At 37.0% G+C, this 18,390-nt stretch overlaps 1 protein-coding gene across 5 annotated transcripts in view; it reads right to left on the bottom strand.

The window, feature by feature from the left end:
- Positions 1-18,390, bottom strand: part of cntn5 (contactin 5) — a 347,671-nt gene that overhangs the window by 257,276 nt on the left and 72,005 nt on the right. The window lies entirely within an intron of this gene.

The following is an 18,390-nucleotide window of genomic DNA, read 5'->3' as shown; positions in this document are numbered from 1 at the left end:
ATTTTACACAAGATGCATTAATTTATATTGCTTTGAGTGACTTAATAATAAATAAAATAATGCAAAATATGTTCATATTTTTCATAAAATGTACCATTTAGCCCTTCCCCCTATCCACCTGATCCATTATAATATGTAACACCCATTTGTCATAATCCAATCAATTCCCAATGGATTAAATAAGGTCTTGTCCTACATTTTTTTTCTTCACTGAATATAAGAATATTCAAAATACATCAGATTACAGAAGTAAAATGGGTTGTGAACTATATTCAAAGTTGATTCTATTGGTGTAAGAACCCCCATAAAAAACATGTCCTGCTTTCTTCTTTGAATAATTCTGTAAATCTTAATGTTTTAGTTGCATTCATTTAGTTTTTTTTTTTTTTTTAAATCAAGATATGAAAAAAAGGCTTCACTGTTTGTTAAGTGTTTGCATAGTACTCGGTTCAGCGAATAGTTTTTCTCCCCCTCCATTTTGAGAACCGAACTGCGTTCAGATTGGATGTCAGGTTAACTTTCACAGAGGCTGATCAAAGAGATTAACGCTCACACGTCTGTCAAAATGAGATTAGATTTCCCTCCGCTCTGTGCAAAATCTGCCAGGAACTGGATAAGGGATGCAATCTTCATAGGTTCATCCACACTGCTTGGCAAGTCTCAATTCCGATATCAGAGATACGGTAGCCGGGAGAGTGATATCACTTGTTAGTCAAGGACAGCCGCTTTCCCTTAGGATATTATCTACTGCACACTTCAAATCTGAAGAGCCTGTGACACCTCTAAAAAAATCAAATGTATGGCATTGACATCACACTAATCAGCTCAGAACATGCTTGTGACTGAATCATACTTGTGGGAATCGTGACTTTGTGTTCATTAAAAATGGATGAGATTAATTATACTGAAACCCACTAATTCCTGGATGTAAACACAGATTGCATTAGACTCTAAACATCAAACAAATCTGTTATGGGTGTAAAAAAATAATAACAATTCATCAGCGCAGCTTCATATAGCTTCTCACACAGTTCTAATTAGTCGTGCTTGCTAACATATAAACATCACTATTATCGTTGGTAATTCTTGGGGATTTGAATAAACCCTTAACTTTCAGTATTAAACACTGTTTGTGCTACATGAATGTTACCTTCATTTTTCTTCACAATTATTACATTTCTAAATGGCTGGATGTCTGATTATTGCCTGGTAGAGAATTAAAAAAAAAAAAACAAAAAAAAAAACTGAATATAAAGTTAGAAAGTATTGGTCGAAATTTGTGTTCCCATACACTCCATTTTGAATCTCTGGTCATTGAATGACCTCATATGTGCATACGCGATTAGATTCCCTCTATAGTTACCTCTAACTATACTCAAACTAGATAAAACCATATGCTGTGCTCGAAATCACCCCCTATACATTCACTATTCCCAACATTAAACCACTAACAGTCCTCTTGAAGGAATGAATGAAAATGAGTGAGTGAATTCGACACTGCAAAAGTGGCAGCCCTTCCGGAGGACTCATAGTTTGTGATTGCGGTTTAATTAAAATGAATAATTAATTGAAACGTAGCAAACTGGCAGCTCCAGTAGTAAAGAAAAGATTTATCCTGAACTTTGCTATGGAAACTAGCATGTATAAACAATAATTAAACAATTTATTAATTCATTAAAGAAATGTATATCTGTAAGATGGAGCAGAGAGTTTTGGAAAATGGATGGCTGATGGATTCAGCTGCGGCGCCATCTCTTGTCGTGACGCTGGGCAGTGCATTATGGGTATTCTCTAGCCGTTGAGCGAACATCAGTTGCACACTCATTATTGGTGGTATATAATATCCACTGGATAATGTCCACTATGGTTTCGGACACCATCGTGCCAAACCGTTCTCATCGCTAAACCATTTTATTCTGTGACAATCCGGCCCAGCCGGTATGGTTTCATTTTCCATTGTGTGGTTGATAACAGACCTCTTTGGAATGTAATATAAATATGTCAGTCATTGCCTTCGTAATGCAAGAGTTTACAGACGGTATGAGTTTGAATTTTGAATTGCATGAATTTTACCAGCAAGATTCAGCACGTTTAATCAACCATGATGAGAATTCTGGGTTGTAATCGTGCAGTGCTGAACCAGGCTCAAGTGAAAATTTGTTTCTTACTATTCTTAGAATTGTTTGGCCAGAAGGTGGAAAGGTGGTTTATCGCTCAATGGATGTACATATGGAGCTGGTTGTGTGATGAAAATGTCAAAATGGTTTACAAATCAAATTCTATGGTAATTTTTTATTTTTTATTTTTTTTAGATGAATGGAACCACGTGATATGCATCAATAACCTGCCATTGTAAAAAGGAATCTGTGAAAAAAAAAAAAATAATTAAATAATCATTTCACATGTTTATTTCAGCTGCACTCTGCAGTGATATGTATAGCTACATTTTTGGAGTTTTGTAGATGGGGTGACAGCAATAATCCAGACATTTAAAAAACACATAACAATTGCCTGGAAACCACCCCCCAAAAAAAATCACATTTACAATCTAGTCTACCAACAATCTCTTTTTATAAGTTGTGAACCTCAGCTTCTGACAAGTTTTAAACAATCAAATCATATGCATCGTCACTGGTGTAACTGTGTATCCGATGGTGCTATAAGGGTGGTATTTCAGGTGTCAGGGCTGTTTTTGTGTGAATCGTGCATGAATTACCATGTCAAAGGGTAAATCCAGCAGTAACTTGGAGCATGCTTAATCCCGCAAAGCCTTTATGTTACGCCGCCAGATGTTAGCTGCTTTCAACCAGCTCTTAGTTAAACCCCCCTTCAAACGTCTAGCGGTAGAAACACGGCTTAGAGGAACAACTCTGAACACTTCCAATTATTTCCAGCCACAGCATCAAAGTGTAAAGCAAACACCTGTGTGGAAAGGGTCTGCAGTATTTCCCCTCTAACTGTCAAGTTGCTATTTGAGAACTGACCGAAGCGCTCAATATTCCATTGGAATCTCTCATTATGAGAACTCACAGGACTAGATGACAATGGGTGGGCTGTATCGAAACTTTTTCAGAAATAATTTCTGACCATGCATGACATGTTCAATCACTTCAATACCTTTTACCACACTTATTGGCTCTGAAAGCAGAAACCATGTGTTCACGGGAAGCATCATGTCTGAATTCAATAATTGTCTGCGTCCAAAAATCTCTTACCTCCCCACTATAGTAGATGAAAAACTGTATGTGAAAAGCAGTGGTGGAATGTAACGAAGTACAAATACTTCGTTACTTTACTTAAGTACATTTTTCACGTATCTTTACTTTACTTAAGTACAATAAATAGTGCCTACTTTTTACTTTTACTTCGTTACATTTTGCAGCAATTGTTAAACTTTCTACTCCACTACATTTCTACAACTTCTGTTACATTTTCGTTACATTTTCTGATCAGTTTTTCCCCTGCCAAAACGTAATCTGACCGTCCGTTCGTTGCACGTTTGTCTCACCAGTGACGTTTGGTTGCCATAGATACAGTATATCAACCCGGTCACACTAAATGCGTCTCACACGCAGTGTGTTTATCGTGCAACTCATACGCGAAAATTTGTTTTTACGTACATAGGAAACACACCGTGTGTAATATATGTTTGGTTTGGTTAGGATTATGGCAAGCCAAGAGGTTCAGAATTACACCATAAATTAATCTCGTTTACTGTCAAACATAGTTATTAACATATAGTAAGGATAAGCATGATGTGTATATTGCCTAATTGGAAGCTTGTTTCAGAAATGGTGACATTTTTTTCCATCATTATTGAACATCATTATAGGAGTAGGCTATTAGGTTGAATGAGTTAGAATTAAATGTTTTATTAATCGTTAGAAAATAGACATTAAGAGAATAAATTGTTATGCAAGTACTTTTACTTTTAATACTTAAAGTACATTTAAAATAAAGTACTTTTTACTTTTTACTTAAGTATGGTTGTCATTGTGTTACTTCTACTTTTACTAAAGTAAATATTTATCTGGGTATTTGTACTTTTACTTAAGTACTGAGATTCAGTACTTCCTCCACCACTGGTGAAAAGAGCAGTGTGTTAAAATTCACAGTTTTCATAAAACAGTAAGTTAAAATAACTGATATTACTTACTGCCAACAAGATTTTGAAGTGTGCACCTCATGGACACTTTACTATCCCAGGAGACCATGGGAGATGATTTGTAAATAGCAGTGAAGCAACGCAACTGATGCTCGTAGTGTATAGGTCACATGACGATGACAACAGGGCCATGCAATATACCAAAATATCAAAGCCCTTAAGCACATACAAAGCTGGTCCACTAATTTGAATGGATGAGTGACAATACAAGAGTGGATACAATCCAACAGCACTGAGCCTTTTCTTTATTTGTATCATTCCACTTTTCTATGTTTGTGAAGCTCCTGACCAGTATGTGAGCAGTGCAGAGTGAACGTTTTCTCTCGCTTCTGGATCAATCAGAGCAGGGTGAAAGACATGTCACATTGGGAATGCATTGGAATTTCGAAAGCACAACTCAACCTACCTGTCGGAAAATCTTTCAGAGGTTTTCTTCTAGGATTTGTTTTTTTAATCATAGAAGGACTAAGGACATGAGATGATGTGGTTCAGTGGAATACGTCTTGCCTTAAGAGATTAGATCACAAGAGATCACAAGTTTAAATATTGCTGAGCATTTTTAACAAATTAGTATCTGTAAAGGTGTCATATTTGGTTGTATTTTATTATGTGATATAAACTGAAAAGAGAGCATTTGGACAAGAGAAAGAAAAATCTCTAGATTGAATTGAATTGCTTCCTTACTTTATGTCTGCTATGAGTGAACCCTGAACCACTGCCTAAGAAATATGATATATATATATATATATGGAAAAGTTGAACGGCTTGCTTTGTGCAATTGTTTTTCACTGAACACAGCATTGGTACAGTGTTCAATTTCACACTAACATTCTCACTTGGAGCAAATAATCTCTCACACAATGTAACACTGCCCATCAATAAAAAGGTGAAAGTAATACTGACGAGGTCCTGATATTGAAAAAGGGGCGGAGAAGTCGCATCAGCTGTGTGTGTGTGTGTGTGTGTTGGTCATCATCAAGTGGTATTTCAGACTGGACGTGCTGCGATGATAATAGCTCAGTTCTAGGGCTGGACGATTAACCGAAACATAATCGAAACTGAAATTCAGAGCCTATAACCGACGTGATTTTACCATTATTTCGGTTTTTGAATACTATTAATATATCCGCCCACTGTGTGTTAACATACTTTCCCCTTAAAACATAGTAGTCACGTCACTCCACACCGTCCAGTCTGCGACATTGAAACAACATGAGTCCCTTTCACACAGCGCGTTGATCCCGGAAAATTTCCAGAACAAACCAACACAGTCTCATGAAGATGCGTATCTATACCACGAGTGTCATTTCTCGTGGCATTTATACGCCAAAAGTGTTTTTTTCGTGTATATGGTACGCACTAAAAACCCTGGGTTAGGTTTAGGGGGGAGGGGGGTGGGGAGTTTGTGCGTATTATACGCAAAAAAGTGCGTATCATATGTACGCGAAAATCGCGTGCCAAATACACGCAAAAACTGTTTTTGGCGTATAAATGCCACGAGAAATGACATTCGTGCCATAGACACGAACTTTCATGAGATCGGGCTGGAACAAACACATGTGTGAACGCAAAAACACGGCCCGGGATTGGTGCCGCCAGTTTGGGGACAGAGCAACAGTTGCTGTGTTCAGTCCATGGTTCAGTCACGGAGCGCGCGCTGTGTGAACAAAAGCCGTAATCAATGTCGCGTTGCAGCCGAATGATGCCGTTTAAGCCGGGATCGTTCGCCAGCGTGAGACGGTACGTAATGCGCTAGTTTATTATCAAATCAGAGAAAAACAAATGCACAAGCTTGGTTTTTCGAAAAAGAAATTGCAGCTCATAAGCAAACTATAGACTTTACTGAGACATGTCACGTGTCTTTGCGGGTTGTGTGTGAACGCACTCTCTGATTCCTCGAATACTGAGTCAACTCAGCAACAGGAGCTGCTTGTACCAAAGAAACACGCGGAAAAAAGAGAGACTGACAAACGCCCAGCAACAAGTGCCTCCACTCCACAAAGCAGCTTTCGATAACACAAGCATTTACAAATGCTATACAATATGAAAACGATTAGTTTTTTAGTTTTATACAAGTTAAATTTTACTCTTTAGATGGCATCATTTACAATCATTTATTTTATTTACAAAAAATACTATTTTCTACATTTTTTTTTTTATTTTTAAATATTTAATAAGCATTAAAAGCTATCTGTGTGTTTCCTTATTTTAGAATCTCAAAGATTATGCACACTTCCATTAGAAAAAAAATACATACATATTTACAGAGTAAGCCTTGTCAGTGACATGTACGAGAAAGAAAAAAAAATATCAAATAATCGTTCAATAATCGTAATCGAGGTGACTTGTTCGATTAATCGTGATTATGATTTTAAATCGTACAGCCCTACTCAGTTCACAACGACAAAACACACAGATCACTTTGGTCTTGTCAATGGAATTTGGCAACTTTTAAAAGTGAAATTGCCATTCAGAATCGTATTGGCATCCATTTCGGCGTCTCGCACTTGCCATCCACTCAAAACGTAACGCTAACCGACTATTTGGCCGGCTCGCAAGCCCAAACAAGTGAGTGCGGCGTGCCTGTTGTTTTGTTTCCAGTCTAGCTAGATCCACTTGCACTTTGGTCGACAAAGCAACAAAACATCATCGCACAGCAAAGACATTGAAATGAATGCGTTTCAGAGCGCAGCACCGTGTCCTGTTGCAAAAGCATGTGAAAAACACTACAAAGTTAATCGCGTGATAAAAAAATTGACACTGTTAAAATGGGTTTGCGTTAACGAGTTTATAACGCATTTAACTGACAGCCCTAATATATATATATATATATATGGGTAGGAATCAGGATGGTTTGTCTGCATTGTTTTAAGCAAATGGGATAGTGCACTCCTCAGACATGAGATCTCCTGATATTACCAGGTGGAAATTACTGACGTCCAAAGTGAAATGAAGAATAAATTCGATACTCAACAATTAAAAGAAATTGATGATCGTTGTACCGCGCTTTTGGATGGTTATAAAAAGGAACTTTCGGAAGTGAAACTACGGAAATACCGCCGAGACACCTTGGATTATAAGAACAATCACGTCTATCAGTGGCTGTCTAACCCTGCACCTGTGCGAACTATGCATACCACACGCCACACTACAGACTCCCTCTCCAGTGGCCTTTCAACCGATGAATCTGGAAGCGATACTACATCTACAGGTACTGCTAACCGTTTTTTATCTCAAGAGGGGAGACAAGGACTTCGGTCACAAAACCGAAGAGGAGACCGACGCGGAGGGGCGGTAAGAAACATAGAGTTCACAAGACGGCGTGGGCAGACTCTGAGCCGGTATCCAACATAGTAAACTTGTCAAAAAGGCCGCTTAGTGTGGAAGAGACTGACGTTCTATCAAAGGGTCTTTCTTTTGTTCCTTCTAAATATGCCGATCCCTTTTTGACCAAAATTGAACTTTTTACATTTTTTAGATCTATTAAATTGAAGTCGTTTTTCACTTGTGGAACCAGCCCAGTTCAGTCCACAGCTATCACAACCTATCCTAAAGAACATTTGGAGAAGAGCCGCTTTCGGCCAAAAAGTACATTTATGCCCCCTGTATCTAACCCTTCGGTTCAGACGTTTTGCCGGCTGGTTGACCAGGATGTTTTTCATCTATTTACACGAGATCGACATTTTTACCCGACTTTTTCGATTAGAGAACGTGAAGCTTTGCGGGCTCTCAGTGAAGACGTTTCGATTGTAATTAAGTCTGCCGATAAGGGTGGTGCGGTTGTAATACAAGATAAGGATGCATACCGCAATGAAATTTTGAATCAACTCGGAGACCAAGAATTGTATTCCTCCCTTACTTGTGATCCGACGAGTCGTTTCTTCAACATGATAAAAAGAACTCTGATGTGTGGCGAATCAGACGGTTACATCACGAAGGAAGAATTTGACTTTTTATTGCAGACTCATCCAGTACGACCGGTATTTTACACTTTGCCGAAAATCCACAAAAAATGTGAAGGGACTATTCCAGGCCGTCCAATCGTGGCCGGTTGCCAATCCCTAATTGAACCCATTTCTCAGTATGTAAACTGGTACATTAAGCCAATTGTATGGACATTACCTTCATATTTAAGGGACACTACTGAATTTTTGAGTAAACTGACGAATGTTCATGTATCAGATGATGATTTGTTATGTACTATGGATATAACTAGTCTGTATACCAATATTCCACATGATTTAGGTTTACGTGCATTGGAACATTATTTAGAATCTAGAGATGTCGATAAGCCGTCAACAAAGTTTTTGTGGGATCTGGCACACACAGTGCTGACAATGAACTACTTCAAATTTGAAAACAGTTTTTATCATCAGGTTAAAGGCACAGCGATGGGATCTCCATTCGCCCCTAACTATGCTAACCTTTTTATGGGAAAATTTGAAGCAGACTTTGTTAATTCTCCTAGCAATATATTCCACCACTGTCTGAAATGTTGGTTTCGGTATATTGATGATGTGTTTTTCATTTTTAATGGATCAGTTGAAGAACTTAATCTATTTCATGAATTTCTAAATTCCAGACTTGACTCCATACGATTTTTCTTAGAATACAATTTGTTGTCCATATCCTTTCTTGATGTTAAGATTTTTAGATCTAGTACTGGTCAGGCTTTACGTACGACAGTATTTCGTAAACCCACAGATAAGAATCATTTTTTACATTCAAAAAGCTACCATCCTCCATCTATGAAAAAAAGTCTCCCTTATAGTCAGTTTTTGCGTATAAAGAGGATTTGTAGCTCTGATGAAGATTTTGAAAACCAAGCGAAAGTAGTATACGACCGTTTCCTTACTAAAGGCTATGATCGTTTGAATCTTGACTCAAGTTTGGATAGAGTACGTGGCATTGAACGTGAATCACTTTTTAAGGAGAAAAAAACAGCAACTATAGACAATCGAGTTATTTTATCTACGACATTTTCTCCCCTTTCGGGTGCGATTAAATCGATAGTAAATAAACACTGGCACATTTTATTTAGCGATACGCAGATTGGTCAATCGTTCCAAAACCCTCCACTCTTTGCCTATAAGAGGTCGCGGAATCTAAAACAAAAAGAGAGTTAAGGATAAGAATACACGAACATAAAAGTAACATACGGAATCACGGCATTAAATCACCTGTGGCTAGACATTTTAACGAATTTGGGCATGATATTTGTACGTTGAAATTTTAAGGCATTGAACATGTTAAAGCTTTACAACGGGGTGGAGATAGGGAACGATATCTCCTTCAACGAGAAGCCTTTTGGATTTACACGCTTCAAACGGTACACCCAAATGGTCTAAATGAAGAACTAATGTTGAATTGTTTTTTGTAAATAATCTAATTTGTAAATTGGGTGTATTTAAAAGCGTTTTTTTTTGTTTTGTTTTTGTTATATATGCATGTGTATGTATGTGTGTATATATGTATAAATATGTATACGTATGTGTATGTATGTATTTATGTATATATATATATATGTGTATATATGTATATTTTTCCCCATTTATTTATTTATTTTTATGTTCAATTGTTTATAAGGGTTACATGTGAGCATTGTCTGTTTTTGATGTTACTTTTTGCGTGTCTTGATGTTGGTAATTTGACGCACCTGATGTTGCTGATTGGGGTCCACCTGTGATGTTTAAAAACAACCTCTTTGTTTCATACTACACACTCACTGATGATGGCTTAGGCCGAAACGCGTCTGTGTGGACATGGTGAATGAATAAATCTTCATGAGATTTAACTAGAGAGTGCGGTTCTTTTTCTTTACATTACCAGACTTTCAAACAATGGCATTAAAACCAACAGTTTGAATGATCAAGGTCCTGTGACTCATTGATTTATTGGCTGGGTTGATGTAAACAATATTGTTATTTAAATCTAATATTTATAGAGTCATCTCCTATTCTCTAATAAATAGATGGACCAAACCAAAACTACAGCCTTGGCTTGGTGGCAAACATGCTTTGGTTGTATAATCCAGCCATTTTTTTTTTTCTGGAACTTAACTGCTCCACAAAAGCCTGATATTCAGTACAACACAACTGCAAATGTGATATTGTCAAACTAGAACCACAATGAATATAAGCAGTGAGTGACATAAATTCTTATAATTATAACTTGAATGTCTTTGACCAAATTTTGTTGGCTAACATGAATTTATTCTCCAGAGTTTCTGAATCAAATTATAGGCTTTCAAGCTCTCTAAAATGATTTGTGCTAAATAAACAGAAGAAGAAAATACAGGAAGTCATGAAGCTCAGATTACACTCAATCAATCCCCTGGGTAGTGTTGCACCAGCTGTTAGTAAGTTTGTACTTAAAGAGGAACATGAAGTCTATACTAGAGGATTAGTAACTACTACTGTAGTTAGTTTGTAACTGACACTTTAATTAATTCGGTCATATCATTTGTTGAACATACTGTAGTTGTAACCTCCCTGTAAAGGAATTCACAGTTACATAATATTGTTTACTGTATTGTCAAATATCAAATAGCAGCCTTTAAAATTACAGACCTTCTGGTCTTCCAATCCTCGTCCCTCCAACAAATATCTATGGGCCGTTGACCACAGTGTGCTAGCAAATCTATCCAGGCCAAGTTTTCTCAAATTGGTCAGCTGTTCTGTCACAACTGTGACAGAACAACTTGAGATGTTCTGACATGCCCTGACATCTGTTGCTTATACACATATTAAAGGCACAGGTGAAATTACAATATATTTAGCACAAACAGGGCAACTATAATATGTGAGCAACATGTATGTACATGTTTGTATTTTTTCGGACGCGTTTCAGAAAGATTTTTGCGGAGACACCATGTTTATTTGATTTATTTATTACAAGGTTTTGATGTTAATAAGAGTGTACACAAAAAAAGAAGACCCTCTATAGTTTATAATAATGTATTGATTTTATTTATATGACCAATAATGACAGGGTATTTTAAGTCTATTTTGCAGTTATGTGAAGAAAAAAAAAACAACAACAAAAAAACATCAAAACACAGGGACGCGTTTTTGGTCCTCAGGGGGTTAGAAATACACCCAATCCACAATTATGATATTGTACCACGCATAGTCATTTTGGAGCAGATGAACTGATTAATCTATGTTCAGCAATCAATGCAGTGAGTAATTTCTTTTGATCACTTATTCTATTTACAGCAGTTCTCCAGATCCACATAATGGAAAACTTTAAACCTTTCTGAACTCGGGTATCAAATAACACAATCTCAATTCCACAGGCCTGAAATGACACATGCATCACACTGCCACAGCTTACTATACAATTCAGATAGACTTCCTGTAAATTCTTCACACTAGCCAAGCGAGTGAGTATGCTTATTTCACTGATGCTAAACAACACATTCCTTAATATAATTTCCTCAATCCCCCCTTTATGACTATGAAACAGCCTATTGCATTTTGTTGGAAACAATAGGGCAATGTGTTTGTATGCTATGTGGCCATTTCAAAGAAGCTAATTGTAACAAGGTCATCCATAACACCTGGAGAAAACTATCCTTTAGCTTTCCCATTTGTCTAAATGGCAGTTGCTCAGCTGGTGCAAGACCCCCCATAAGAAGGCAATCTGGATGCTGCCATGTTTGATTCATGAACACATGAACAATCAAAAATGGCGTGAAATCTCAGATCAATCTGGCTGCATCTGATTGTTTGATTTTTTGAAGAGAAGAAGGATAATTACTGGCCCAAACAATGTTACAGTAAGAAATGTAAGGATATAATAGACTGTAATAAAGAGTTAAAAGACAGGATTGATTTACCAATGAACAAAATTTTCTAATGATGCCAAGTGTCTTCATGAATCAATATGGTACTAATCTACTAATACCCCTATTTTTTTTTTATGTAACATGGTTGATATCAACGTTGTTAATAAATAACTTAGCATCTTCTTTTAAATACCTTTTATTTTTATTCCTGAAAATTATATAGTTAGATTTTTTCTATATTTAATGAAAGTTTGTTCATCTATGTGATATGACAACAGTATCATCTGCTGAATGGGCAATGCAGATTCAAACACCCAAATTAGGTTATTTATATAAATGAGAAACAGAAGCGGCCCAAGAATAGATCCCTGAGGTACACCACAACATAACTTAATTCTCTTGGAAGTAGTGCCATTTATAAATACACATTGCTCTCTATTATAAAAGTGATCAATACGCCAATTGATAACAATATCCTGAAACCCATAATGGTAAAGTTTGGGAATCAGAATTTCATAATCGACTGCATCGAAAGCCTTTGATAAGTCAAAAAATATACCAATTGCAAACATGTTGTTATCCAGTGCTGTTGTAATTTTGTCTGTGAGTTGTAACAAAGCCATATACTCTATGTTGAGTGTTGTTGTCGAAATCCATATTGATGTTTCTATAGGATCTTGTTGTCATTCAGATGTTTTAACATTCTTACATATACCAGCTTTTCCAAAACTTTAGAGAAACAAGGTAAAATAGAGATTGGTCTATAATTATTGAAAAGGCTAGGATCCCCTGCCTTGAATAAAGGTATAACCTTTCCAATCTTCAGATAAGGACATGAGTTAATGGCTGACTAATTGTTAATGCTACTTTTTTAAAAAGCTTCGCTCTAATTTCATCATGACCTGCTGCATTGTCATTCAGGTTGTTTATAATGCCAAGCACTTCTCTGGATGTAGGAGGATCAAAATTACCTATTGCGGGGAAGCAACCAGTAATTGGGTCAATTGGACAACCAATTGTACAAACAATTTTTTCAGCAAGATGACTACCAACATTGGCAAAGAAATCATTAAATCCATTTGCTATATCAGAAATACCATCTTTAGTAAAATTAGTTGGAATTTTAGCAGAACTTCTGTTTCTTTCAGTTAATGCAGTCTAGATAAATGTGCATGCATTTCGTCTATCCATTGGTCATATATGTCCGTAAGTATATATATATATATATATATATATATATATATAGTGCTATATACATAATTAAACAATGTTGAAAAGGAACTAATCAAACTGTAATGTTAAACTGGATGTGTACATAAATTATAATACTCAAACAAATTTTCTTATTTTGTTTTCTGGTTTGTAATTTTACAAAAACGAGAAGAGCAATCACCAGAAAAGTCACTAAAGTTATGAAGTTAAGAAGCTTTCTGGATTTAATTACTCAAGTTCTATGCAATCGGTTAAGCCACACATTCATACTGTTCATGCCACATATTTTTATTTATTTTTTTACCGACCACAAAGTAATTAATTAGCGATGTCAGACAAAGCCTCTGCATATGTTTGCTCAGCATGCGCAGTTCGACCCTGCTGGAAGATGCCACTACACTATTCACAAGCAAAATACATTTCTCGAAAGTGCTGTACCTGTGTATTCTGATTAATTCGGGAATGCTAGCATAGAATATATCTTTCTCCATGTATTATATACCTAGCTTTGTGCTTTGCTGATGTGTCTTTTTATGGTTTTGTCTTTTCAATACATAACCTCTTTGTTGTCACTTAACATTGCTGTATGCATGGCTAGCACTTTGTTTTCTGAAATGCAATGTTTTCAGCACTGCTTCATTTCTGTTAATGTTGTACTATGGGCTAATGGTGTTGGTTTGTCAGCTTTTGTTTCCTCCGCTAATGCTGTCATGTTTAGCACCCCAGGGCCACCGTGATATGCAAATGTGCAATTCATTTGAACATATTTTGCCCAGCCATCAAAGTAAGCCACTAGAACAAGCCTTGCATTTTATTATACTGTATTTTCTGATTGATGAGCCTCAATAAAAAAGTGAAAAGTTGTCTTCCAGAGACTCTGTGGAGATGTGAGTGGCTTGCACTTGTCTTTAGGGTAATGGGTAATTTCTTTTCTACAGTGCGTTAGCTCCTGCTCCTCTGCAGTCTATTAATCCGTCTGCTGTGAATGCAATAAAAATGGGGTTGTACAATGCAAATAAATCGGGAAGGGAAGCGTCCCACTGCAGTAACCAATGTCAGTAATGAAAGCAATAGTTCTCATATAAACTGAAGTTCTGACAATGTTTTGTTGTCATTATTATTGTACGCCCTTTTCACATTTCCCAGGTTCTCAAGAGCAGAAGTCATAGTTGGGTAAACTATAGTGGTGAATGGAAAGAACAACAAAATTGTGCTCCAATAGCAAAAAATAAAATAGAAATAAATGGTATGCGGATTTGGAACGACATAATTAACATTTTGAAATGATCTGTCCCTAATAAATAAAGTTAACAAATACTGTAACTGCATCAGTTCAGCTGTGTGTCACTGTCAGTCTCTTTCTTAACTTTTTTCCCACCATATTGAAAGAAATATTTGAGAAAATGCTTCCCTACCATTGGAAATTTCCATTCTTTCCATATTTTCACTGTTATATGCGGGTGGGGCGGGGTGTTATCTTTTGAAAGAGTACTAAATCTCCCAATCAAAACACAGGCGAAGAAGAAACAAACAATATCATTTGTAAGCAGATGCATATGTAAAATAACGTAACCATCAACATTAAAGGGGTGATGAACTGAGAAATCAAATTTTCCTTGAGCTTTTGACATCTAAGAGGTCATCATATTATAAGAATATCCTGTAAGTTTCAGAACTGAAAACATGCTTGTTAGTCCAATAAAAGCTTTTATTGACACCAGGCTCAGCAAACGACTCGTTTTTCAAAGTGAGGAACTTTGACGTCAAAGAGGATAAAACACCACCCCCGCAGAAGAAGATCAACGCCTACTTCAACGCGGCCGGTTTAGCCCCGCCCACCGATTTGCGCATTACACGCATAGCTAAATAACATAGGCCTACCTCGTGATGACAAACCGGATCGAGCTACCGAGCAATACAGAATATTGTGCAGTGCCTGTTTGTGGAAGAAGACAGTCGCTGCATAAGCTTCCTCTGGATTCCAATAGGACTGCATGGATAAACTTTATTTCTAATGACGTTCCAGCTGGTGAGGGTAAAACATTGTTCGCCTGTTCGCTTCATTTCACTGAGGAGAGTTTTGTAAACAAGACTGGATTTGCAGACTGATTAAGATTAAAGAACGGTGCTGTGCCGTTTATATTGGATCTGACAAGAATTGTGCAACACACGGACTTGTTCAAACATGTATGGGCGAATCATTCCGGTTGCCATTTTACAACATTGGACGTTTTCAAAAGAATTTCCCCCAAGTGCATCGATGGGTGAGTTGAAACTCATTATAATATGCAAAACTGTTATCCACTCACAGCAGTGGGCGTTTACTTCCAAGTCTTCAGTGCGAGACGCCCATAAAAACCGAGCGTTTTTGAGCTAGGCTCAAAACTAGGGTACAAAATAGCCTAGCTAAAAATGCAATTTTTGAATGCAAAAACCAAGCAAACGTCATAAGTTGACCTCAGACAACAATTTAATAAAATTTAAAAAGCCAGTCTAATGTTAAAAAAAAACTGTCTAATGTTACTGAACGAAATGTTGAGCCAGGATGAGCTACAGTATAGGACTGTGCAAGCATTAGAGGTGTTGAACAAATACAAATTTAGCCTTTGACAAAAAAATGCAATTTTCTCAGCTTTTTTTTTATGAAAGTTAATGAAACACATTCAAGTGTTGGTAAAACATACAGTAAATGCAGTTTCATTTTATTTTGATGGTCCCTTTAACACATTCTGTTTTTAAAGTAGAGGATCTGTTCATTCTTTTGAAATATTGCGCGGTCAGATGTTCATGCAACAAAATATTCTGGGGGGCATGAGACTTTTGTGGAAAATGATGAAAAATTCTGGTGGGTAAAGTGTTGATATACATTTATTTATTCTCTTATATACGCACACACACATACTCTGCTCACATCGGTGAGTTATATGTAAAAGTCAGCTCTCTATTTGTCACCCACATTCATGGTCGTCACTAATGGGCTGCTCGACCTCAGCGTTGTGACAGGTGAAGGTAATATGGCTTGTCCATCATCATCCTCCCCACTTTACTGTGCTCCTGTCTTTCTGGCTCCATCAGTGCAGGGTTTAATAGCAGGCCACATGGGGCTCTGCCAGGATAAACAAAGCCTTTTCCTCTCAGCCAGACTCCTTCAACAAGTCGCCCACATCCCACGCTCGCCTCTCATTCCTCTGCGCAAACTTGCTCGCTCTCTCTCACTCTCTTGTCACTTTTCACCCCTTCTGCTTGCTTGATTGTGCTGATGACCTCAATCAAAAGACAATTACCTAGGCGAGGGCAGGAGACAATTATCTCCCATCAATGCGAGATTGACCACACCTGAATGGAGATGGCCACCTTTTCTTCCTGCGCGGAGGCAAAAGAACAAGCAAACTCTGAGAGAGGGAGAGACTGGGTGATGAGGGGGAGGCGAGCGTGAAATTCGTACCTGCAATGCTATCTGTCCTTAAACTAAGGTGGAATATTAAAAAGCGGTGGCAGAGATTGCCTTTTCGACATGTGGGTGCAAATGAGGAGCTGGGCTTGGTGCTAGCTTCAGAAAGGAAATAGAGCTTTTATCAAACAGCCACAAAAAGGAAATTGATGAAAAATGGACCAAAACGATCACAACCTTACTGAAAAGGTCAGCTTAGATGGGAACAAATTTCCAAGTTTTTTTTTTTTTTGGCCTGCTTTCTAAAAAATTATTATTATTTTTTTTTAAATTACATTGTATTCATTTAATTAAGTTGATGTTATTCATTTGTTATGAATCCATTTTTTCTTCATTTATTATGACTATTTAAAATTAAATTATTATCTTAACTTTGTCTTAACACACACACACACAAAGATAGATAGATAGATAGATAGATAGATAGATAGATTGCGTCTTTGGCAGCTATTTCAGTCATGCTAGTGCAGCTCCTATCTCTTTGAACGGAGAAACATCAAATTCTCCAAAGCGGTTCACTAAATGTCATTTAAAATCACCAATGAAATCTGACAACTGCTTTATAAATTTTATTTCTAAATGCTCAAATTTAGCTTTTTAGGCTGAACCAGCCTATGGTCATAGCCCTACGAATGCATCCAGAACAATCCGAACATTATTTCTATAGCAAATCGAGCTTCTAACGGCAGCTGCAGTGACTTCATCAATTGCCGATTGGCTCTTTTACTTAGAAGGCGGTACTTGTTCCACCATATTGTGCGTTTAACATCCCCCCATTCATAGTAACATGAGAGCACCGTCTTTGTATATCTAAAGTCTTTGGTACACGCTTCCAAATTTAAAACCTGTCGTCCACTACTTCACTGGGGATAGACTCATCTTAAACTCAAGCCATTGGCTACAGTTTTGCTATGCTGGGCTTGTCAGAATAAAAAAAAAAATAAAAAAAGGAAATATTAATAGTTGCATGTTCACAATAATAACATGACATGCTAAATATCAGGCCAAACACACTTACAAAAAGGTTCTTCTGGGGTTCTTTGCAGTGGTCATGGTGCTATATAACACCAGTGGTTCTCTGGGGTGATTAAGGTGCTCTATGGCACCTCGTATGGTTCTACATAGCACCATTTGACAAGAAAAAAGTGGTTCCCCTTTGATTACAAGCCAATTAACCACTTTTAGTGCTATTTAGCACCATTTTTTTTTAGAGTGCATATTCCCAGGGCATCTTTAACGTGAACATCAACTGAAGCATGCTAAAAACGTGACTGCTAAAGTTCAGCCAAAAGACACATTTTGACTCTGGAGTCAGTAAATACAGCCAAAAAGAACATTAAACTTTGGTATGGTTTAATGAGTTATTCAGTCAAATGAATGTTAATAAAAGGTACAAACACTCTGTATTAAACACCTTCGCTTTTATTCTCTAACTTCCTTCAAATGAGAAGCAAAACTTTCGCAGATGCTTTTTGTCCCCCAGAGTTGAATGAATATATTTGCCTCAAAGTTCACAATGACTTTCCTTGTTACTCCCTTAAAAACCCACTCTCTTTGCCCACACCACTCGCCATAAACAAAAATGTACAAAGACTTTAAGTATAATAATGTTTTTTCATTGGTAAAAATAATAAGTCGCAACAGCACGTAACTAAATTTAGACAAACCTCAATATAAGCACCTCAAAATCCCATCTCTTACTGGATGAGATCTATGGATAAAGAAGATTAAAGCATTTTGGAGAGGATCGATACAGGCTCCATTGCCAGGAGT

This window comes from Pimephales promelas, chromosome 10, assembly GCF_988280905.1.
Source record: "Pimephales promelas chromosome 10, fPimPro1.hap1.1, whole genome shotgun sequence".
In the NCBI taxonomy this organism is placed as follows: Eukaryota; Metazoa; Chordata; class Actinopteri; order Cypriniformes; family Leuciscidae; genus Pimephales; species Pimephales promelas.
This window is presented reverse-complemented; position numbering and strand designations above follow the sequence as displayed.